At 41.8% G+C, this 16,021-nt stretch overlaps 1 pseudogene; it reads left to right on the top strand.

Annotated features, from left to right (window-relative positions):
- Positions 1–12,742: 12,742 nt before the first annotated feature.
- LOC132527949 (large ribosomal subunit protein uL18-like) lies at positions 12,743–13,661 on the top strand (annotated as a pseudogene).
- Positions 13,662–16,021: the final 2,360 nt, after the last annotated feature.

The raw sequence follows: 16,021 nt of genomic DNA, 5'->3' as shown, positions 1-16,021 counted from the left end.
CAATTTGTTAATATGGTGTATCACATTGATTGATTTGCATATATTGAAGAATCCTTGCATTCTAGGGGTAAACCCCACTTGATCATGGTGTATGATCGTTTTAATGTGCTGTTGGATTCTGTTTGCTAGTATTTTGTTGAGGATTTTTGCATCTATGTTCATCAATGATATTGGCTTGTAGTACTCTTTCTTTGTGACATCTTTGTCTGGTTTTGGTATCAGGGTGATGGTAGCCTTGTAGAATGTGTTTGGGAATGTTCCTCCCTCTGCTATATTTTGGAAGAGTTTGAGAAGGATAGGTGTTAGCTCTTCTTTAAATGTTTGATAGAATTCGCCTGTGAAGCCATCTGGTCCTGTGCTTTTGTTCTTGGAAGATTTTTATACACAGTCTCAATATCAGTGCTTGTGATTGGTCTGTTTATATTTTCTATTTCTTCCTGATTCAGTCTCGGAAGATTGTGCTTTTCTAAGAATTTGTCCATTTCTTCCAGGTTGTCCATTTTATTGGCATAGAGTTGCTTGTAGTCATCTCTCATGATCCTTTGTATTTCTGCAGTGTCAGATGTTGCTTCTCCTTTTTCATTTCTAATTCTATTGATTTGAGTCTTCTCCCTTTTTTTCTTGATGAGTCTAGCTAATGCTTTGTCAATTTTATCTTCTCAAAGAACCAGCTTTTGTTCTTATTGATCTTTGCTATTGTTTCCTTCATTACTTTTTCATTTATTTCTGATCTGATATTTATGATTTCTTTCCTTCTCCTAACTTTGGGGATTTTTGTTATTCTTTCTCTAATTGCTTTAGGTGTAAGGTTAGGTTGTTTATTTGAGATTTTTCTTGTTTCTTGAGGTAGGATTGTACTGCTATTAACTTCCCTCTTAGAACTGCTTTTACTGCATCCCATAGCTTTTGGGTTGTCATGTTTTCATTGTCATTTATTTCTAGGTAACTTTTGATTTCCTCTTTGATTTCGTCAGTGATCTCTTGGTTAATAGGTAGTGTATTGTTTAATTCCATGTGTTTGTATTTTTTTACAGTGTTTTTTCTGTAATTGATATCTACTCTCATATAGCATTGTGGTCAAAAAATATACTTCAAACGATTTCAATTTTCTTAAATTTACGAAGGCCTGATTTTTGGTCCAAGATATGTTCTATCCTGGAGAATGTTCCCTGGGCACTTGAGAAGAAAGTGTATTCTGTTGTTTTTGCATGGAATGTCCTATAAATATCAATTAAGTCCATCTTGTTTAATGTATCAATTAAAGCTTGTGTTTCCTTATTTATTTTCATTTTGGATGATCTGTCCATTGCTGAAAGTGGGGTGTTAAAGTCCCCTACTATGATTGTGTTACTATCAATTTCCCCTTTTATGGCTGTTAGCATTTGCCTTATGTATTGAGGTGCTCCTATGTTGGGTGCATAAATATTTACAATTGTTATATCTTCTTCTTGGACTGGTCCCTTGATCATTATGTATTGGTGTTCTTTGTCTCTTGTAATAGTGTTTATTTTAAAGTCTGTCTTGTCTGATATGAGAATTGCTACTCCAGCTTTCTTTTCATTTCCATTTGCATGCAATATCTTTTTCCATCCTCTCACTTTCAGTCTGTATGTGTCCCTAGGTCTGAAGTGGGTCTTATTTTTTTATCCATTCAGCCAGTCTATGTCTTTTGGTTGGAACATTTAATCCATTTACATTTAAGGTAATTATCAATATGTATGTTCCTATTACCATTTTCTGAATTCTTTGGGGTTTGTTATTGTAGGTCTTTTCCTTCTCTTGTGTTTCCTGCCTAGAGAAGTTCCTTTAGCATTTGTTGTACAGCTGGTTTGGTGGTGCTGATTTCTCTTAGCTTTTGCTTGTCTGTAAAGGTTTTAATTTCTCCATCGAACTGGAATGAGATCCTTGCTGGGTAGAGTAATCTTGGTTGTAGTCTGTTCCCTTTCATCACTTTAAATATGTCCTGCCACTCCCTTCTGGCTTGCAGAGTTTCTGCTGAAAGATCAGCTGTTAACCGTATGGGGATTCCCTTGTATGTTTTTTGTTGTTTTTCCCTTGCTGCTTTTAATATTTTTTCTTTGTGTTGAATTTTTGATAGTTTGATAATATGTGTCTTGGCATGTTTCTCCTTGGATTTATCCTGTATGGGACTCTTTGTGCTTCCTGGACTTGATTGACTATTTCCTTTCCCATGTTAGGGAAGTTTTCAACTATAATCTCCTCAAATATTTTCTCAGACCCTTTCTTTTTCTCTTCTCCTTCTGGGCCCCCTATAATTCGAATGTTGGTGTGTTTAATGTTGTCCCAGAGGTCTCTGGGACTGTCCTCAATTCTTTTCATTCTTTTTTCTTTATTCTGCTCAGCAGCAGTTATTTCCTCTCTTTTATCTTCCAGGTCACTTATCCGTTCTTGTGCCTCAGTTATTCTGCTATTGATTCCTTCTAGAGAATTTTTGATTTCATTTATTGTGTTGTTCATCATTGTTTGTTTACTCTTTCGTTATTCTAGGTCCTTGTTAAACATTTCTTGTATTTTCTCTGTTCTATGTGAAAGATTTTTGATCATCTTTACTGTCATTACTCTGAATTCTTTTTCAGGTAGACTGCCTATTTCCTCTTCATTTGTTCGGTCTGGTGGGTTTTTACCTTGCTCCTTCATCTGCTGTGTGTTTCTCTGTCTTCTCATTTTGCTTAACTTACTGTGTTTGGGGTCTCCTTTTTGCAGGCTGCAGGTCCGTAGCTCCCATTGTTTTTGGTGTCTGCCCCCAGTAGCTAAGGTTGGTTCAGTAGGTTGTGTAGGCTTCCTGGTGGAGGGGACTGGTGCCTGTGGCTGAGGCTGGATATTGTCTTTCTGGTGGGCAGGACCGCGTCTGGTGGTGTGTCTTGGGGTGTCTGTGACCTTATTATGATTTTAAGCAGCCTCTCTGCTAATGGGTGGGGTTGCGTTCCCATCTTGCTAGTTGTTTGGCATGGGGTGTCCAGCACTGTAGCTTGCTGGTCGTTGAGTGGAGCTGGGTCTTGGCGTTGAGATGGAGATCTCTGGGAGAGCTTTTGCCACTTGATATTACGTGGAGCCGGGAGGTCTCTGGTGGACCAGTGTCCTGAACTCGGCTCTCCCACGTCAGCGGCATGGGTCTGACAGCAGGCAGAGCACCACGACCCGTCAGCCACACGGCTCTTTCAGATACACCTTGGATGATATGGACTCTGAAAATTCAAGTTACACCCGAGATTCCATTCCCCTGTGGTTACTCATCTGGATCACAGACATGTAGGACCTGTCTGCCCTGAGAGGCCACCTCCAGTATCTTCCCCATAAGCATCTTTGCCATAAACATATAAAGCAATTTTCAACTGAATCCATTAGCCTTCTGTGATATGCACTACCTATAAAATTCTTTTTTCACACTTCTTAGACTGCAAAGGCTTTGGGATGGGGGGGAAGGCAAGGTAGATTGGAAGGAAAATGCCTTGGATTAGTCTTAGGTAGTGCGATTTTCATTCTAGGTGAATTTCAAATGTATTTCTAGATTTAAGAGGTTCTAGTGAAGTTCTAATTATCTCTCTAATTACAACACATACTGAGGTTAAGCGTTCTTATCAAATGGTGCATTAAAAATGGGTTTTATTCCCAGGCTGGATCTAATAGGGTGAAATACTGGCTGAACACATAGAAATTGGTTCCCTCATTCATTTCACTTACCAGATTGTGAAAGATTCTGAGGGTCGGAACCATCATTATCCAGTGCAATGATGTTGCCTAGAAACGAAGATAAGTTCCAGTGTAAATTAGACTATAATAACTTTATCCTTTGTGCAATTTGTGTAATGTTTTTGGCAAATAGCAACTGATGGATCATAACTGAAATACGTAGACTGTTGTTAGCAAAGCATTACGTGTGATTTTACAGGTGAATTGAGGAAATGGGTGGGCCAACAGTGCTTTCTAAGAACAAGTGTAGTGATCACACCACACTTTTTCCTCTATAATCTTCAGTGACTATGAATATTCCCCTGAAGAAAGCACAAACTCCCCTGGACCTCCTCCTCTCCACCTGCTTAAAACCTTTCAACAGCATCTCATTGCTCTTAGAAAAAAACATTTCTCAGCATGGCCCACAACCCCACGTAGTCTAGCCTGCCCTTATTGGTCTAGCCTCATCTCAAAGCTGGCTTTGCTATCCTGCTTGCTTTCAGTTCTTCATAAGCACTTTTCCCCTTCCCATCACAGAGCCTTTGCACAGGTTCCCCTCTCTGATTATAATGTTCCCTGCTCTCTGAACCCATTAACTTCTATTCATTCTTCAGATCTCAACTCGAGCTACTTTCTCCAGGAAGGCTCCCCTGAGCTTTGTGATTAGGTCAGATCTTTCCTGGCTGTGATAGTACCATGAATGGCTCAATTACATGTTTGTCACATTGCCATTTTTTAAGTTTTATAGTGTGTTATTTTTCTACTTTAAACATGTTTACATGGTAAAAAAAATCAAAATGAAATAAAAACATATATACTGAGCTATCTAGCTTTGATTTCTGTTCTCATTTACCCCACAACCTCTCCTTTTATAGACAAACATTTTTTTATTAGTTCCTTATTTATCTTTCCGGTATTTCTTTTTTGCAGGGACAAGTACAAAATATGTATCTTGTTTCTCCCCTATTTGACACAAAAAATAACATACTTTATGCGTGTTCTACAACATGCTTTTTCTTCCCTAACAATGTACTCTGGAGCTTATTCTATATCAAGACATAAAGAATCTCTCTCCTTTTAGAGCTGCGTAGAATTCTACTGTGAAACTCTTGCACTGTTTCTGGAACCAGTTCCTTATGCTGGCAGTTGGCTTGTTTTTCAGTCTTTTACTATTACAAATAATGCTGCAGTTAATAACCACATGTGCATGTCTCTGCCTTTTCCACATGCAAGTTCTATGTAAATACCCACAAATAGGATTACTGGGTCAAAGGATAAATGCATCAGTAATTTTTTTTTTTTTTTTTTTTGCGGTACGCGGGCCTCTCACCGCCGCTGCCCCGCCACGGAGCACAGGCCCCGGACGCGCAGGCTCAGCGGCCACGGCTCACGGGCCCAGCCGCTCCACAGCATGCGGGATCCTCCCGGACTGGGGCACAAACCCGCGTCCCCTGCATCGGCAGGCGGACTCTCAACCACTGCGCCACCAGGGAAGCCCATACATCAGTAATTTTGATAGAAATCACCGTATTACCCTTCCTGTGGGTTGTACCACTTCCCACCTTCACCAGCAAAACATGAGTGTCCATTTCCCCACAGCTTCACCAGTCGTGTTGTTCAACTTTTGGTTGGGAGGTAAGAAATTGTACTCAGGGCAGTTTTAATGTGCCTCTGTCTTATTTTGAGTAAGGTTGAGTATCTTCTCATGTGCTTAAGGACCATTTATAGTTTTTGTGTGTATGAACTGACTGTTCATGTCTCTTTGCCCATTTTCTGTTGGGCACTTAATCTTTTCTTTCCTGTTAACTAGGTGCTTTTATTAGTTGATATTAACCATTTACCTGTGATGTATGTTGCAGATATTTTCCCCAGTTTGTCATTTGTCTTATGACTTTCCATATTGTGTTTTCAGATAGATAATATCTCTCTCCTGCTAAGACACCAGGGAGGGCAAGTCCCACAGGTCTTGGGCTACCACTATGTCCCCAAATCTGTTTCTTCATCTGTAAAAAATGTGAACCTTGTTGTAGGGCCCCTTCACCTCTGAAAGTCTGTGATTTCATTTTCTCTTCTTACCTTTTGGTTTATTAAGGTTCCCCTGCCTTCCCTTCTCCTCTGCCAACCCCCGCCCCCGCCTTCCCCTCCCTTTGCCTCTCTGCACTTGGGCTCAGCGGTCACACATACCATTGGGAAATGTGGAAACTCACATTGTGTTACCTGAGAAGTGCCTAGAAGGGCTCCCTCCCCCATATATCCCACCTGATTTTCACGTGAAATTTCACCGTTAGTGATACATTGTCTTCTCAATTCCCACTAACTTTATTCAGGTCTCTGTAACTTCTTATCTGGACTTAAGCTGGTCTCCAAGTTGCTCTGCCTGGATCACTTCTTTTCACCCGTCAGTCTATGTGCTGCCTCCATATGACATTTCTTATAGAAGAGCTTTGATCACGGTACTTTCTAACTTTCTTGTATTGTCCATTTCTTTTATTGTTAAAGTTCCAAGTCCCTTCATGATAAGATCTCAAACTGTATTTTCAGCTGCAAGTCTCATTGTGCCATCCCTGGTCCCTTTCCTTCCATTACATAGGCTACTCACTGTCATCCACCTCCATCCTCTTCTCAGGCTGGTCCTTCCATCTGACATGTCCTCCTTTCAACCAGGTCTGATTCTACCTACAAAATATTACCCATTTCTCATCATCCTCCTCTCAAGCTGGGATTAAACTCTGCTTTCCCGGTGCCCTCATAACAGTTTGAATAAAAGATCATACTGCATGTTTTTCTTGGAAGGAATGTTCATGGCTCTCTCTGGAGTATAACCTCTTTGAGGGTATATTTTTTCATCTTCATAGGGTCTGTAAGTAATAGTCTCTAGGGCATTTATTGCCTAGAATTGAAGCAACGCTCACTCCCAGGAACTTTAATTTTAATTTAATTTGTACAGTACTCCTGGGATGGTAGAAAGTTAGGTAAGAGATAATTAGTTTAGCAGATTTGGTTTTTTCCTCTTAAATTATGGTTCAGTAAAATATTAGTGTATACCTTTGTGTATGGGCATGTGTGTGTATGTTTATGTGTGTGCGCACACACAAATGCCTACTCCATTGCATGCTTATGGAAAGAGAGTAGTGTTGAAAGAGAGGAAAGTATATAGAGGTGAGAATAGAGGGGAACTGAAGAGAACATTCTTCACTTTATGGTTTTTCCAAGGAGCAACTGCGCTCTTTCCTGAAACCGTCCACCTCTTTGTCCTGCCAAATTATATCTTTCCCATCTCTTTGATTTTGGATAAAATTTATCCATGGAAATTTTTCTAGTTAACCCATAATGACCACACCCCTTGCATCTCTCTGATAGGTTAACACATTCTGTATGGATGTGTTAAGACATTCTTGAAACAGTCTAGTGTATCTCGAGGCTATCTTTTATCCATCTTATCGCCTCTTTGTCCTTCCTGAGATAGTACTTCCTAATTTAATCTTAGAGCCTTTCCAGAGGAATAGTTCATGACTCTTTGAGAGTGAAAGAATTCTGCAGGATATTTGATCTGGGTCAGACCCTAGTGCTCACCTCCATAACCCTCTCATTTAGCTGTGCCCATGGCTGCCTGGATTGAAGACTACATTGCTCCAGCCTCCCTTGCAGCTAGCTGTGGCCATGTGACTAAGTTCTGGTCAGTGAGATGTAAGTAGAAGTGCCACAGGTAACTTCCAGAAGTGATTTTTAAAGCAAGAAGGTGCTCCCTTTTAAGCCCTCTCTCCTTTCCAGTGGAGAGGGATGTCAAAATAATGGCTGAAGCTTGAGGGACCATCTTAGACTATGAGGTGTGATCCCTATGCTAAAACTGGCAGTATAGCAAGGTAGAGCTGCGTCTGTGATGATTTTCTGCTGATGCATTTCTAGATACCTGCCCCCAGTCTTCTTTTGTTTATTTATTTTAAAATTATTGATTGATTTATTTGACTGCACCGGGTCTTAGTTGCAGCACATGGGATCTTTGTTGCCACGTGCAGGATCTTCAGTTGCAGCATGCGAACTCTTAGTTGCGGCACGTGGGATCTAGTTCCCTGACCAGGGATCGAACCCAGGCCCCCTGCATTGGGAACGTGGAGTCTTAGCCACTGGACCACTAGGAAGTCCCCAGGTTTCTTTTACATGAAAGAGAAGTAAGACATTTGCCTTGTGCAGGTCTTCATTATTTAGGGTTCCATTATTCACGGCCAAACCTAATCCTAACTGAATATAGTCATAAAAAAGACCAAGATCTGGAGAATTACCAACAGGCCTCACACAAGATTGACATATTAAAATCACTTTGGAGTGATAGTACCTCTCCTTATTTAAGCCATTCCCAGGAATTTGAAAGAAAGGAGCAAAAAAATTCCAGGCTGGCATGATACCACAAAAGAAACTACCCGAGAAGATTCTTGTTGAGAATGCAGTGACGTGGGCATTACATACAGTAGAGAAACTGAGCTCCAGGAAGGAAAGTGACTCTCCCTAGACCACCCACCTCGTTAGTTAGGCTCTGAACTCTCCTTCCTTGAGTTTCCTAGGCCAGTTCTCTTGCCTCAGCACGTTTTATCTGCAAATTTAATCCACTCTCCATCAGGAAAATTGGTTATACCCTGGGAAACTGGGCGGAAGCAGAGTGGAATATTCATCTTAGCTATAAGGCCGTGGGTAATCAAACACTGAGCTTTCATCTACCACCCACAAGAGAGAAGTTTAGCTTTCAAAACGTCTGCAAAAAAAGTTCTTTCAAGTTGTGTCTTTCTGACTGTAGGAAATGAGTCCTGCATGAGATGATACATGATAAAACACTTTGTGTGGGGCTGAGAGGTGCAGTGGAAGGCAGTACTCTCCTGTCTTCCCTGTGGAGTTAGAAATCTCCAGGTCCCAGGAGTCGACAGGTGGACCAGTCACAGTTACAGTTACAAAGTTGTGCCTGATATCATGAAATGGAAACATAAATATGACAAACATTTTCTTTGGTACTAGATGACAATTTCCCAGTGCACAGAGCTCTTCAAAAAACAATATCGCTATTTAAAAACAAACAAACAATATGCTGTTTCTTTCTACTAAATCTTTCAGCATATTTCTTATTCATTGCAAATTTCTAACACCTGTCTGTGTATAAAGGTGCTAAATCCGAGTTGGATATAACAAATCCTCATATAATGGGAGTTGTGCTTTTTCAAAGGCTTTCCTCCCCGTCGTTTCAGGAAAGTTGCCTATCTTAGAATCTCAGGTTTTTAACACTGACAGAAACCTCTTAGTTCAATATATAGAGAATCTAATCCCTTCATTTATAAATGAGAAACATTGAGGTCCTAAGAGAAGAAAGATTGTGCTACAGACTAGCTCAACTAGCTCTAGGTCACAGAGCTAGCTGAAGTTTTAATAAGTATCTCTTCAACTGCTTTTAAATCTTTGCAGAACAGATTAAAAAGAAATATAGGACTTCCCTTGGTGGTGCAGTAGTTAAGAATCCACCTGCCAATGCAGGGGACACAGGTTCAAGCCCTGGTCTGGGAAGATCCCACATGCTGTGGAGCAACTTACCCCATGCACTGCAACTACTGAGCCTGCGCTCTAGAGCCCGGGAGCCACAACTACTGAGCCCACGTGCCACAACTACTGAAGCCCGCGCACCTAGAGCCCGGGCTTCGCAACAAGAGAAGCCACCGCAATGAGAAGCCCGCACACTGCAACGAAGAGTAGTCCCTGCTCGCCGCAACTATAGAAAGCCCGTGCACAGCAACGAAGACCCAATGCAGCCAAAGAAAAAAGTTTATTAAAGAAAAAAAACTTAAAAAGAGAAATATCTTTTCTTCTGTTTTCCAAGCCACCCAGCAGTCCAGATGAGATCTCAGGTTTGGAATCATAAATATGGGACAACAGAGTACTACCGTATACAATTCAAATATTTTTCCTTTACCCTGAAAGAACAAAATGTATCATAACCATTCATTCTTTCTCACCTTTGTCGTCAGCTTTCTATGCATGGGTTGAACTGGCTTTTCTTTGCGCTGAGGTGTGTGTGTGTGAAGATGTCATGTATTAACAGCGAATTAGGAGCATTTCAGAGCAGAGGTCGGCCTCGCTAACACAACCGAGTTTCTGTGTCACGGTGGTGCTGAATGCAGCTGCTGCTCTTAGGTGTCAACAAAGAAAGCCCAGTACAGTGGAGACGTTAGCCTAGGGCTAGAAGAAGCCTCTGAGAGCAGCCAAAGTCCTCATTTGGAGCTTGCCATGTAGCCGTGTTGGCTGTTGGTCTGAGCAAACTGCTAGATGCCCGGAGGCCCCTAGTAACCCACTGCTAGCTCCCAGCACCTATTTACATGGAACAAACTACAGGCCCCCCAAAGGGGCAGCAAATACTTGTGAAAAGAGCCATAGTGCTAAGAGAAGGAGACTGAGATCGTAGCCACCACTCTGCCTCTAACTGGGTGATGTTTCCATCCCATTCGCCTGCATGGTCAAAACAGTAGTTGGCCAAGCTTTCAGTCCTCAGACAGAAGTTATCAGGAAAAAGTAAAACAATTAATGAAATAGCATGCTTTGGGGGAAGAGGAGAGAGAATGACATATTAATATAACATAACTAGGAGGTGAAAAAATCTACATCTTCTATACAGGATTTATCTGATTTACTACCGGCAGTATCACTAGTATATAAAATATCAAAGTTCTGTTTGATGCATTCCAGGGAATTCAGTATTTTGCCTTTATTGAAATTGATTAGGGTGTGGTACTTTTTACTTTTCATTTCAGACATTTAGAATGAGAAGGAATTGCTTTTCTAGCTTCAACTTAAGAAAAACAGCTAATGAATTCATCAGTATTTATTCAACAACAACTCAGTTTGCACAGGCCTGTGCTCAGAGATATTGGGATTAAAGCTTGGACCTGCCTGATTCTTGGAGTACATTTTAGGCAGCATGTAATTCATACAAATGCCCTCTTGAGCACCTATTCTAGATGAGGCAAAGAAGGCTGTCTTGACGTTACTGTTTTTTTTTTTTTTTGCGGTACGCGGGCCTCTCACTGTTATGGCATCTCCCGTTGCGGAGCACAGGCTCCGGACGCACAGGCTCAGCGGCCATGGCTCACGGGCCCAGCTGCTCCGCGGCATGTGGAATCTTCCCGGACCGGGGCATGAACCCGTGTCCCCTGCATCGGCAGGCGGACTCTCAACCACTGCGCCACCAGGGATGCCTGACGTTACTGTTTTGAGACGGCCACTTGGTAATTGCCATCTTCACTTCCTTTTTTTTTCCTTCACAGGAAACACAAACATTTCAGAACTCTTGTCACTGGTGTTTAGTGAAAACTAATAGAAACTGATTGTCATACAGAACACAAAGGATATAACTGGTTTCACAATTACTTAGTGCTCCCAAAAAACAAACCATAGGGACTTCTAGCTAAACACGGCAGATAAAACAAAACAAAACAAAACATGACCGGATCTCCATTCCCTCTCGAAGCCCCACTAAGATGACAGAGAATGAAAAGGCACACATCAATAAGGACCATGGGAACAAAAGAGGAAATAGCATTATTTTGAAAGCCAGAAAGCAGATGGATGGGCAATAACTGACCGACTAGACAGGAGAAAGCTGAATGGCAAGAGCCTGTAGGAAGCAAAGCCAAAAATCTGGTTTGATGAAGCCACCGAGGCCCCAAGAGTCTCAGCAGTAGAGGCACCGGCTGCCTCCAAAGGGGTGTGGGCGAGACTGACACCAGGAGAGTGATTAAGAATCTGTTTAAGGAATACTTGGACCTAGATTCCCTATGGTATCCTGCACCGCCAGTGACTATACCTCCTCAACTCAGTACAAGACTGAAGGTTTATTCTCAGAAGAGGTTGAGTGAGACTGCTCTGGATGAGGGAATACTGGACACAGCTGAGGGCACTCGTGACAACTAGAAACAGGGAGGCTAAGAGGGGCATCTGCAGACCAACTAGTGGCACCGCCAGCAACATGTGACCCCCGGAATGCTGCATGTGCACTGGCAGGAGAAAGGAGCCTTCCTCTTTGGGTAAATGGATCAGCCCAGGAGACAGTGTCTACAGGCACTGGGGTAACTGTGGTAAGAGTGATGTCCACATCCTAATCCCTGAAGCCTGTGACTGTGTTAGGTGACATGGCAAAGGGGAATTAAGAGAGCAGATGGCATCAAGGTTGCTCATCTGCCAACCACAATAGGGAGAGTGTCCTGGTTATCCAGGTGGCCAGTGTCATCCCCAGGCTCTTTAGCAGTGGAAGAGAGAAGCGGAAGAGGTCAGAGTGATGTGATATGAAGAAGACTTGACCCACTGTTACTGGCTTTGAAGAGGGAAGGAGAGGGCCAAAGGTCAAGGAATACAAGTGGCTTCTAGAACCTGGAAAAGGGAAGGAAATGGACTCTTCCCTGGAGGCTCCAGAAAGGAATGCAGCCCTGCCGACAACCTAATTTTAGCCCAGCAAGACGGAATCAGACAACTGACCTCCAGAACTGTAAGATAGTAAGTTTATGTTGCTTTCAGCAGCCAAGTTTGTGGTAATTTGTTACCGTTGCAGTAGAAAACTAGTGCAGACACAGACTGTTGGGGGAGCCCAACGGTGAATCTCATTTGTTGCAGATCCCACGCATACACTCATTCCTCAGACAGGAACTTTTTAGGACTTCTGCCACTAACTTTTTAGGACTTCTCTTGAAAATGGACAGCCAAGGAGTAACAGATATTTGAAGGAAGTATCTAACATAAAAGGCAAAGTTCAAAATTAATAAACACCACAGAGGGAAGAGACCATTCAGGGAGCAGAAGAAAATGTAAAAAACAAACAAAACTCTCAGAGAAATAAGAGAAGGTATTGCATCCAAGAAACAAGAACAGAGTGCTCTCGAAAAGGAGCATTCACAAGACTTAAAGCACTCTTAGAATTTAAAAATGTAATAGAATAAATAAATAGTAAATAGAATGGTAGAGAAATAAAGTTTTAAAAACCAAAAAAGAGGTCAGTGGCAACCCATCGACATGGATCTCTGTTAAAGATATCAAGAATAGGTCTTACTTTAAGAGATACCAAGTAAAATTTAAAAGAAAACAAGAGGGTAAAATTGATTGCTATGCTCAGAAACACTTGGTACTCCAGGACAAAAGTTAAGTACAACACAACCAAATAAAGAATGATCGTCCATGTAGCCAACAGAGATATATCATTTGTCAAATCTCTTATGCCTGAATAAAAGGGCATATGATATTCTGCGGAGATAACGCTCATGAACTCCCAAAGCATGGTGTGACGGTTGGCCTGACAGATATTCTGCGGCATTCTGTCCTGGCCTCCTACTGGCCCGCAGCCTTCTCAGTTGGTTTTACATGGACAAGATATACATACAATGAGGAAAGCTTTGATGGTCAGCCTGGTACCTTCACCTGCTATCTGAACTAAAATTTTGCCAGAACTACCACTGGAAATAAAGTTTTCGGGGCTCTGAGGGGAGTTGTGGATGGAGGCTTATCAGTGCCTCACAGTACCAAATTGTTCCCTGGTTACGATTCAGAAAGCAGGGAATTCCAAGCAGAAGTACCTCAGAAGCACATTGTGGCTCAGAACGTTGCAGGTGATATGACTTACCTTATGGACGATGATGAAGATGCTAACAAGAAACAATTCTCCCAATACATAAAGAACAACATAGCTGCAGACACGATGGAGGAGATGTACACGAAAACTGTACTACTGTATGAGAGAATCCGGCCTATCAGAAGAAGCCTAAGAAAGAAGTTAAAAAAGAAAAAAGAGTTGGTGCTGTTCCAGAAGGTCTCTTGCTCAGAAGAAAGATCAAGTAGCTCAGAAGGCAAGCTGCCTCAGAGCTCAGGAGTGGACCACCGAGAGAGAAATCAGACCACAACTTTCTATGAAGATTTTTCAGATAAAGACAATAAATTTATTGACAAAGCAGTGAAAACCACCACCAACAACAAAAACCTTCGTGAAAGTGAAACAAGTGAAAACAGTTATTAAAATAAGAGAAAATAAGATTAAAAATAATTATCTGTAAAGGATCTCCAGTAGAAGCCCCATAATAAGTAGAAAAGTTATTAGATTGAGTCAACATGCAATTAGATGAATGGAAAAGGACCCCCACTGAGATATACCATTGTCTTTTTTCCCCAGAAGTCCAGTAACAGAGATGATTCTAAAAAATTCTAGAGAAGAAAACCTGATTATGGACAAAGGATCAGGCATCAGAAGGTCTCAGAGGTCTTAAAAATAATATTGGAAGTAGAAAAGCAGTGCCTTAACAATTCTGAAGAAAATAATTTCCACCTTAGAATTTCCATCCACGCTGTTAGACAGGTCTGCAGGTGGGGTAGCATTTCAAACATTCAAAGTCTCAAAAAGTTGCTGCCTATGCACCCTTTTCCAGGAACCTACTAGAGAATACCCTCCAAAATGAGGAGAAAGAAAGAGGACACCAGTAGGCAAGAAAGAGGGCATTCTACAGAAGAAAGGAGCCAAGGGAACCTCAGAGTGATTACTATGAAACAGGGCCAGAGAAGACCGAGTCCAGATTGAACAGAAGGATGGAGGGATCCAGAGGGATGACTCCAAGGGGGGTGGGGGAAGAAATTGATCATTCATCTGTTGTTCTTAGGAAATGTATACTTACTGCAGAGTTTGGAGCTGAATAACTGGCAAGCACATAGAAAAGCTTTAGTAAACAACTCAAAACAATTAATTACTCTGAGGAGCAGAGCAAAAATCTTCATGTAAGAAAGAAAATATAATCCTAGTTCACTATGAGATCTAGTTATAGGTAAACGTCCATCATTATAATAGGGTCAATATTAAATACTCATTTAACTCTGACTGGTGATATATGATATGTCTATGTAAAGAGGATGGTGGCGAGGGAAAGTACCTATGTGTACGTATACTACTTGTGTGTAGTAGATTGCAAAAATGGCCACAATTTTCTTCTCCCTGTATCCTTCACGATGAGACTTTATAGCACCTCCCATCAAGAGGTGGAGTCTATTCCTCTTCTACTCAAATCCAGCTGGCCTTGTGAGAGAATGAAGTGGGAGTACCAGAAAGCCAGTTCTGAGCCTGGGCCTCAGGAAGCTGCGTGTGCTTCCACTCGGGCCCCCGGGACCCTGCCCATCCTCTCTGTGAACGTGCCTGGCCTCTCCTGCTAGAGGATGGAAGACCACGAGGAGAATGGAAGCGCCCCCCTAGCTGAGGCCACTCTGGTCAGCCAGCCCCCAGCCACCCCAGTAACTGACCACAGCTGACCATGAGCTCAGCCAAGACCAGAATTGCCCAGCCCAGTCCAGTTCAAAGGGCTGATCCACAGAATTGTGAGTGCATAGAAATGGCTGGGTTAAGCCAGTACCTTTGGGGATGATTTGTTACACAGCAAAAACGAATTGATACTATGCGTACGTGCACCAGTACGTCTACAGGAGGATGTTAACGCAGTAAAGTGAAGGTTTTGTGTTCTATAGTGGGAAATCATTCCATCTATCTAAATCTGAAAAAGCAAGCAACATAAGAGAAGCAGGTTGTTTAGAAACATGACGACAGAAGCAGTGAATGGATGTGAAAATGGATATCCAAGGAATGTAAATCAGGGGTCGGGACGGATAGAGGTTTTCATTACAGGCTGTGTAGAATTGTTTGATTTTTAAAAATTAAGTACGCATTTCATTTTGATAAAACTGCAAATTAAGTGGAAATAAAAAAGAAAAAGAACTAAATTTCCCAGTTATTGGTAGTCAGCTGGTGTAGAGCATTGGCCATTGCCAGCAGTAGTCACGTGTTCCACAAACGCCCCAGCAGCTGGAGGAATTTCCTACTAACACCTTAAGCCACAACCAACCCAGTTTTCCCTTTTGATTAGTATTCAGTCTTCTAGCTTGCATACTTGTGGTTAGTACACAGTGGGAGAATAGAAAAAGAAGCACGTGAAAAGTTAGCTGCTGAGTCGCAGACACTGCAGGTGTTCTTCACGTTGGTAGTCTCCATCCTAACAGAGTCAAATAAGGACCACAAACATCAAAACATAATGGAAAACTAGCTGCAACCAAAAGCAGGGCATGGAAAAACTGGTCACTAAAAATCATTCTGTGGTAACATTGTTGAATTGGCCTGGGGAAAAGATGGAGCAAATCCCCGTGCTCAACACAGCGAAGTGGCACTAGGAACTCAAAACACACACAACTGCAGCAACAATATCTATTGTCAGACAGTCACCCTCTTCTTCCCTCCTAGTATACTTTCTGTGCTTTAAATGTACTTTTATCTTTGTAATGATTCTTT

This window comes from Lagenorhynchus albirostris, chromosome 10 (genome assembly GCF_949774975.1).
Source record: "Lagenorhynchus albirostris chromosome 10, mLagAlb1.1, whole genome shotgun sequence".
NCBI classification, from domain to species: Eukaryota; Metazoa; Chordata; class Mammalia; order Artiodactyla; family Delphinidae; genus Lagenorhynchus; species Lagenorhynchus albirostris.
This window is presented reverse-complemented; position numbering and strand designations above follow the sequence as displayed.